The 6,678-nt window shown below is 53.3% G+C and overlaps 1 protein-coding gene across 12 annotated transcripts in view; it reads right to left on the reverse strand.

Moving 5' to 3' along the window:
* Positions 1 to 5,445, reverse strand: part of RHBDF2 (rhomboid 5 homolog 2) — a 28,459-nt gene extending 23,014 nt beyond the window's left edge. For 4 of the 12 annotated variants that reach the window (XM_066235671.1, XM_066235659.1, XM_066235660.1 and 1 more), the window contains exons 1-2: positions 5,380 to 5,441; positions 4,217 to 4,387 (exon numbers count right to left, since the gene is read on the reverse strand). The gene's annotated coding sequence lies outside the window, so the exon portion shown is untranslated. The other 8 variants (XM_066235669.1, XM_066235662.1, XM_066235670.1 and 5 more) reach the window with 6 other exon arrangements.
* Between the last annotated feature and the right edge of the window lie 1,233 nt (positions 5,446 to 6,678).

Consider the following 6,678-nt stretch of genomic DNA (forward strand, 5'->3'; position numbering starts at 1 on the left):
CCTCCTGTCACCCTTGAACCAGTGAGACAAAGTGGAAAAAGAACAGGCCGAGTGTGGTGACTCTAAGCAGTCCAGGTCTGGCCTTTGACTCATGAGCCCCCATCCTGCCAAAACCTAAGGCTTGGGCAGCACTTCTCAATTTATCAAAGGGCTCTCACATTCTCTTCTCTCTGTTCTTATCTTATTGTCTTCCTCTTATTGTCTTCCTTGGCTGATAAGGTCAGACTTTGGTTGTGAGTCCTGCTCCAGCAGACCCCCCACCTTCTCTTCCAGCCCTTCTGGGGCCACACTAGAGGCATGACCTGCGCAGAGCCATCCAGACAGGGAAAAGGTGCTTTTTGCTGGGCACCAGGGGCAGGATCACCTAAGGATGCTTTTAGCACAGGCTCTGGGGCCATATGTAGGAATCAAAGGAGAAAACCAAGGTTCTGGGTAGCTTGCCCTGCTCTCAGAGCCCAAGAGCAGAGCTGAGCATCACTGCCTCCGTGACACTCCCTCCCCCCCCACACACATACACCATCATGACACACATGCTCACAGGCAGCAGTTCACAGCCTGATCCTCCACTCCAAGATCGAAACACACCCTCATTTCCCTCAGCCTTCACAGCATTGCAGTACTTCCACCCAGACCAGCCACTGCTATAGAATAACAGTAGTACTGCCATTCCCCAGCACGTTCCATCCAGTACCGGTACCATCCCATGAGGTACTGGCTCCGTCATCATGTCTGTGCCAAGGGCACACAGACACGCTCCTAAAAGCACTCATGATGCCGTTATCATGACGGCTCCCTTGCCATGTTCCTAGTGTGGCTGGGCACTGGGCCCAAGTCTTGGACACCAACCACCGCTGGAATTCTCACAGCCACCCTCCCACACAGACTACTGTGACCCATATGTGACCTGTATGGGTACCATACAGCTGGGGAAATGAGGCACATTTCCCCAGTGACTGTTGGTCAAATAAGTTTTTAAATATGATATGTTTGCTCCCTTATAGTTTGTATTGGGTGTGGGGGACAGGCTGTAAGTAGGCCAGGTTGTTATAGCCTAAGGCTTAGTTTCAAGACTAAGCTTTTCCCCACACCCTTGACTGTTGCATGATGTGGGTGGTGCCCTCTCATGAGGAATCCAATTATGCCTCAGATAAGTGACTTTGTATCAGAGACTTCCTTATTTGTATATTGGATTAAAGGTTTTCGGTTTCTACACTATATAAGTGGGGCAGACCAGGAGCTTGCTCTCTCGGTTCCTGCCATCACCATTGCAGGGGCCTCCCTGATCCCTTGCCCTTCAAGGGAAAAGCTGGTTTTCTGCTTTTCCCTTGTCTTCTCTTGTGGTTTGCCTGTCTTGGTGAGACACCAATAAACAGAATGGCCCACCATCCTCCGACTCCGCCATTTCTTTACCGTCTGCCTGAATCCAATGGGAACCTGCATGTGAATGGCCACGATGGCGGCTCCTGGCCTTACAGTGAGTGACCTTCATCCTACTCACCATACTCTCCTAGACCACTGTGCCCACCAGCCTCTGGGCCTTGCATCTGAGCTCCCACAGCTTCCCCACACCCTCCAGGCCTCTAGACCATCCACCTAGCTCCAAACACCTTCCTGGGGGAGGGGGACAGTCCTTCCTGTTGGAGACTGCAAGCTGACAGGGTCCTTGTGGTTTTTGTTTTTGGGGGACAGAGATGTGGGGGTTTGGCAGTAAGCTGACAGGCTGCCCATCCCTCCACCTCACTTGCTTGCTTAAGTTGCTAAAGGCTAAGTTCTTCCCCACACCTCCATGTTAGCTGTGATGCTGGAGTGTTTCTACTTGTCCCATCCCCCATGTCCCTCCAAGAGACTGAGGCAGTTTTCTTTTTATCCTTTGTTTTGTGAAGTTAAGATGTCATGCAGGGTGGAGGGTTTTCTGCACTTCAGAGAATTCTTGGGTTGCCTTGGAAATGGGACTTTGTATCAGAGATCTCTTTGATTTGCAAATAACTTTTGCTTTGCCCTATAAATAAAGTGGTTTGGGGGTGGAGACTCACTCTTGCAAGCTATCTGCTGTGCAGAGACCTCCCTGTCCCATCCTTTTTCTGAGTTTATTTCTTCATTCTGCACCATTCTCACTCAGGACCTGGATAATTACTAGCCACACTGGTCCGTGGCACCTTCCCTCCAAGAGCTTTGAAATTGCAACTGACCTGCTTCTAAGTGGGTCCCTGGATAAATTTCACGAGTGAGGAAATGGGGCCATGATGGCTCTCTAGTCCCCTGGAGATGACAAGATGAATTTTTCTTTATGCCCATCTAACTGCCACAGAGAAGCAACAGTAACTTTATGGGCAATCTGGGGAAAGCCCTTGTTTTCCCTAAAGACGGGCCAGGCACGGCACTGCCTCCTGGCCTGTGTCCTGGGAGCTGCCTTGCCTGGCAGCCTCTGCTGTCCCCCCCACCCCCCGCCAGCCAGGTCAGCCTGCACCCTGAGAGGGCCCTGATATCCCCTCCTGTCCTTCCTCAGCCTGGCTCAGCTGGATAGGAAACTGGGAGTGAATGTGTGAGCTCACTCTGGAAATCCCTAGGGGTGGCCAGGGCAACACTAAGGCCTGCTCCAGAGAGGGTGGCACAGGGACCCACAGGGATGTGCAGGGGAGGAGAGGTGGCCAGGGGAGCACATCTCCCTGATACTGCATGGTGGGGCAGGCAGGGGCTGAGGTCACCTCACTGCAGTATTGCTCATCCTGATCCAAAAGGAAGCACCAGGTCACTCAGACATGAACATACAGATATACCCTCGATTTCTTCCTGGTGTCTAGTGTGAAGCAGAGTTTACACAAGATGATAGGAACCCTTAGAAAAAGCCATGGAGTGTCCAGACTCCTTGCCATGGTAAAAACACTACTGCTGACCCAGAGCCAGACTCCGAGCCCATGGTCTCTGCAATGTATGGGGGGGTGCAAGTCATTCTACCAGGAACAGAAGTCCCATCCTGGGCAGTGAGTGTGTGTGAGACAGCAGGTAGGGCTGCAGCTCAGCAATAAGCAACTCAGGTAGGAGTCACCTAGTGGTCTCTTTACGGGCAGGTGGTGCAGGATTTAAGGCTGGGCCTGAGAAAGGGCAGCCCAGGTTCAATATTGGGCTCTACTGCTTACTTCCTGAACAGCTTTGTATAAGTCTGAGCACTGCCTGGTGCCTCAAGGGACACACTATAGAAAAGGCCACTATTGAGGTTTTTGTTTTACTAAAAAGATGGCAGTCTCACTCCAGCATTTTAAAGCTAAATGACAAAAAAATAAAATAAAATACCCTACTCAAAATGCAGAAGTCAAACCAGAAATTGCCACTTGTCCTCATCCTACCAGGGTTCAAAAGTCAGAAGTGAACATGACAAGAGGCAATGGATACTGCCAGGAAAGGGGAAGGAGGGCAGGGGGGTGGCCTGGGCACCTGTTTCACCCCATCCTGCCTTTGTGAATTCAGAGTCATCCCTGCCGGGGATTCCTCTGCTCTGTGACTCGGATATTCTCCATCTCTCACTGTTGTTCAGCTAACAACACCACAAGCAGGGCTCTGGTATGACCACAGTGGAACTTCCTATAGCAGGAGGGAAGCAGATTGGGGAGCCACAAGGAATAAGGAGCCTTGTTATATCCCGAGTGTGACTTTCCTGGTGTAAATACTGGAAGAGAGTTAGGTGTGAGTTTAAAAGAAAAAATTCCAGCAGGTCACATGGCATCAGGCAGCTATGCCTGCATCAGCAGTCCAGCTTTGGGGGCATCTATGAGAAAAGATATCCAGGGGACATCGGAGTTTTTATGTGGGAGGCTGCCCTGGGGTGAACTACTCCAGGACTGTTCCCTGACCCTGGTCTCAGCTCCTCCCCATGCCACCCAGACCTACTTCCTACAGGGCCCATGGTTTGAGCAGGAAGAGGCAGGCTTGCGGCACCAAAGGCAGCCTCTCTTACTAGGGGAATAACTGCCCTCGCATCTCCTTACCTTTTATCTCATCTAGGTTTATTACAAATTTCTCCACAAACCCCAAGAGAAACTGAGGCAGGGAGGGGAAGTCAGTGACAAGTACAGGCATACCTCGGAGATTCTGCAGGTTCGGTTCCCAACCACAATTAAGTGAGTCATAATCTTTTTACTGATGGAGGGTCGTGCCTTGCATTTGTGAAACACACATCTGTGAAACACAATAAAGCGCATCACAATAAAACGAGGTGTACCTGTCACTTGATGTACCAGGTGCTGCAGCAGGATTTCTCAACCTTGGCACAGCACTACTGATGTTTTGAGCTGGATGATTCTTTGTTGTAGAAGCTCTTCCATGCATTGTAGGATGTTTAGCAGCATCCCTATCTTCTACACACTCAACGTCAAATATCAACAACACTGAGCTGTGACAATCAAAACGTTCTTAGATATTACCAAACATCCCCTGGCCCACAAAATCACCCCTGTGGTTGAGAGCCTCAAGCTTCAGTTTCCACACCACCCTCTGCCCTACCTACAGAGTGACAGAATCATAACACAGATGCTGGGCTCATTTTACCAGCAAATGTCACACACAGGGGTCCTAAATCTAGCCACTTGGGAAACAGCAGCCAGACCACATGTGGACTCACTCCCTCAAGCCTCACCCTCCTGAGACATCGGAACCTTTCATTTGCTCCCTTAGTCTTTCAGCCATTCAGGCAGGGGCTGCGACCCTGGCTCCCCCTCCATCCTGGAATGGGAACATATTTCCCTCTCTACACGAACCCCAAAACAGTGGCCAACCTTTCCAAGGCCCCCAGTCCAGAAGTCAAAAAGCCCGTGTCCAAGTTCTGAGTTCAGGAACAGCCACCTGCCAAGGGTGGTGCTAGGCCTGGACACCCTGGTGGCAGCCACCATCAAACTAGGGGACTTGCATGGCATCAGCTCTCTGAACCCTCAGCCCCCTACTATCCCACACCTGTTTCCACCTTGGCTCGGGCTGCTCATCCCAGAGAGAGGAGGGGAGGATCCGAATTCCACGCCCTTCTGGGGTAAGGCGGAACTGTGTGGTGCTGCCCTGTGGCAGTCCCCTTCTCTTCCTCCCGGGGCTTTAAACTTCTGCCCAATCAATGTGTCCCCACATTGGGGAGCCCTTGGCCCAGAGACCCCGTAGGCGTCTAGTCCCACCTGAGCCCCAGAGGCTGGAAGACTTGGTCTCACAGCCCAGTCCAACTCCAGCCCGTCCTCTGGCGTCCGGCTTGGCCCACGTGGGACCCGAGAGCTCCGCAGGGCGGGCACCGTCGTCATTCACGCACCGCCGCCCCACGACGAGCTTGGGCACGACCTCGCGGACCCTTCCGGCGCCAAAGACTCTGCAATGAGGAGCACAGCCCCGCCTGTCACCCTTGCTCACCTCCCTGAGGCCCCTCGTCCCCGGGATTCAGTTCCGAGCCGCGTAGCCGAACAGCTGGGCCGTGGCTCCTGGGGGCGGGGCTCCACCGCCCCGCCTCTTCCCTACCTGCGCGCGAGTGTCAGGGGCGGGGCGGGGCTCGGCTCGGCTCTCAGAGTCCGAGCTCTAGCCGGCTTTAGCCGCCCCGTGGTGTCCTTCGCCGCTCAGAGTGCTGGCGCCAGTCCCACCCGACTCCGTCCAGGGGGTGTCTCGGCCTGAGCAGAACCCTGTTTTGCGCCGGAGCTGGTGTCTTCCGGGCTCCGTCCTCGCCTCATAATCTCACAAGGCACATAATCTAGGTCTCAACTGCTAACGTCACGTCACCCCCAGGAAAACCCACTCCAATAACAGCCACCTCCTTTTCCCCTCCGTCCAGCACCCTCACTCTCAGGCCAAATGGGCCCACTACCCCGAAGCTTTTAGTCCTAACCTTTTCCTTGAAACACATTTGGAGCATCTCGGCTACTCCAAATCCTGATGCAGCTCCCGCCTTCTGATCTCGGCCACGGCCGCTTTGCTCCATTACAAAGAACACACTCTCCTTTGCATCCTCCTGGGCGGAGGCCCCTTCCCAGGTTGAGCCCGTGTCTTGCTCAACTTCCCCCTCTACCACCCGCCCCCGGCTCCCAGCCCAGAGCAGGCTCTGACAACAGGGTGCAGGGTGTTTGCCGCAGGGACAATCACGCAGGCTGCTGCATGTGCGGTGGGGGTCTCTGGAGGGAGTTATAGGAATAAGCCTTTAAGGCAGATAGCGTAAAAACCCTCATTGCCTCTGGGCCGACAATACACAACCTTTCTGAAGTGGACGAGGCCCGGAGATTCGCCAGATTCAGCTATGGTGGCGGGGTCAGCCTCGGGGTTGCCTAGGCCACTCCAGCCGGTTCTTAATTTGCAAAGTAGCAAAGCCTGCCAGGCCTTCTCACGTGGTTGATGATGGGGACACAGTGAAAAGCACCTGTGAAACAGGGCAGTGTTGTTAGCTATTGGGGTGCTTACCAGAGGCAGTGAGGGCTCGCTCTGGAGCCTCCCCTAACTGACTTGTGAAATGAGGGTAATAATGGGCCTAGCCTCTTATAAAAAGCCCCTGGAAGGGCACCTGGCAAGCTTATAACTGTTAGCAGCTGCTATTGTTACTGCTATTACTGTTATCAGCAGAGGACTCAATGTTGAGGCAATCACAGCTCCTGACTTTTTCTGCTGCAGCTTCTCCCCTAGCACTGCTGCTCCTCTGGGGTTGGGGCTGGTTATTGCTCCCTCCTCCAC

The sequence above is a fragment of the Saccopteryx bilineata genome, chromosome 6 (assembly GCF_036850765.1).
Source record: "Saccopteryx bilineata isolate mSacBil1 chromosome 6, mSacBil1_pri_phased_curated, whole genome shotgun sequence".
NCBI classification, from domain to species: Eukaryota; Metazoa; Chordata; class Mammalia; order Chiroptera; family Emballonuridae; genus Saccopteryx; species Saccopteryx bilineata.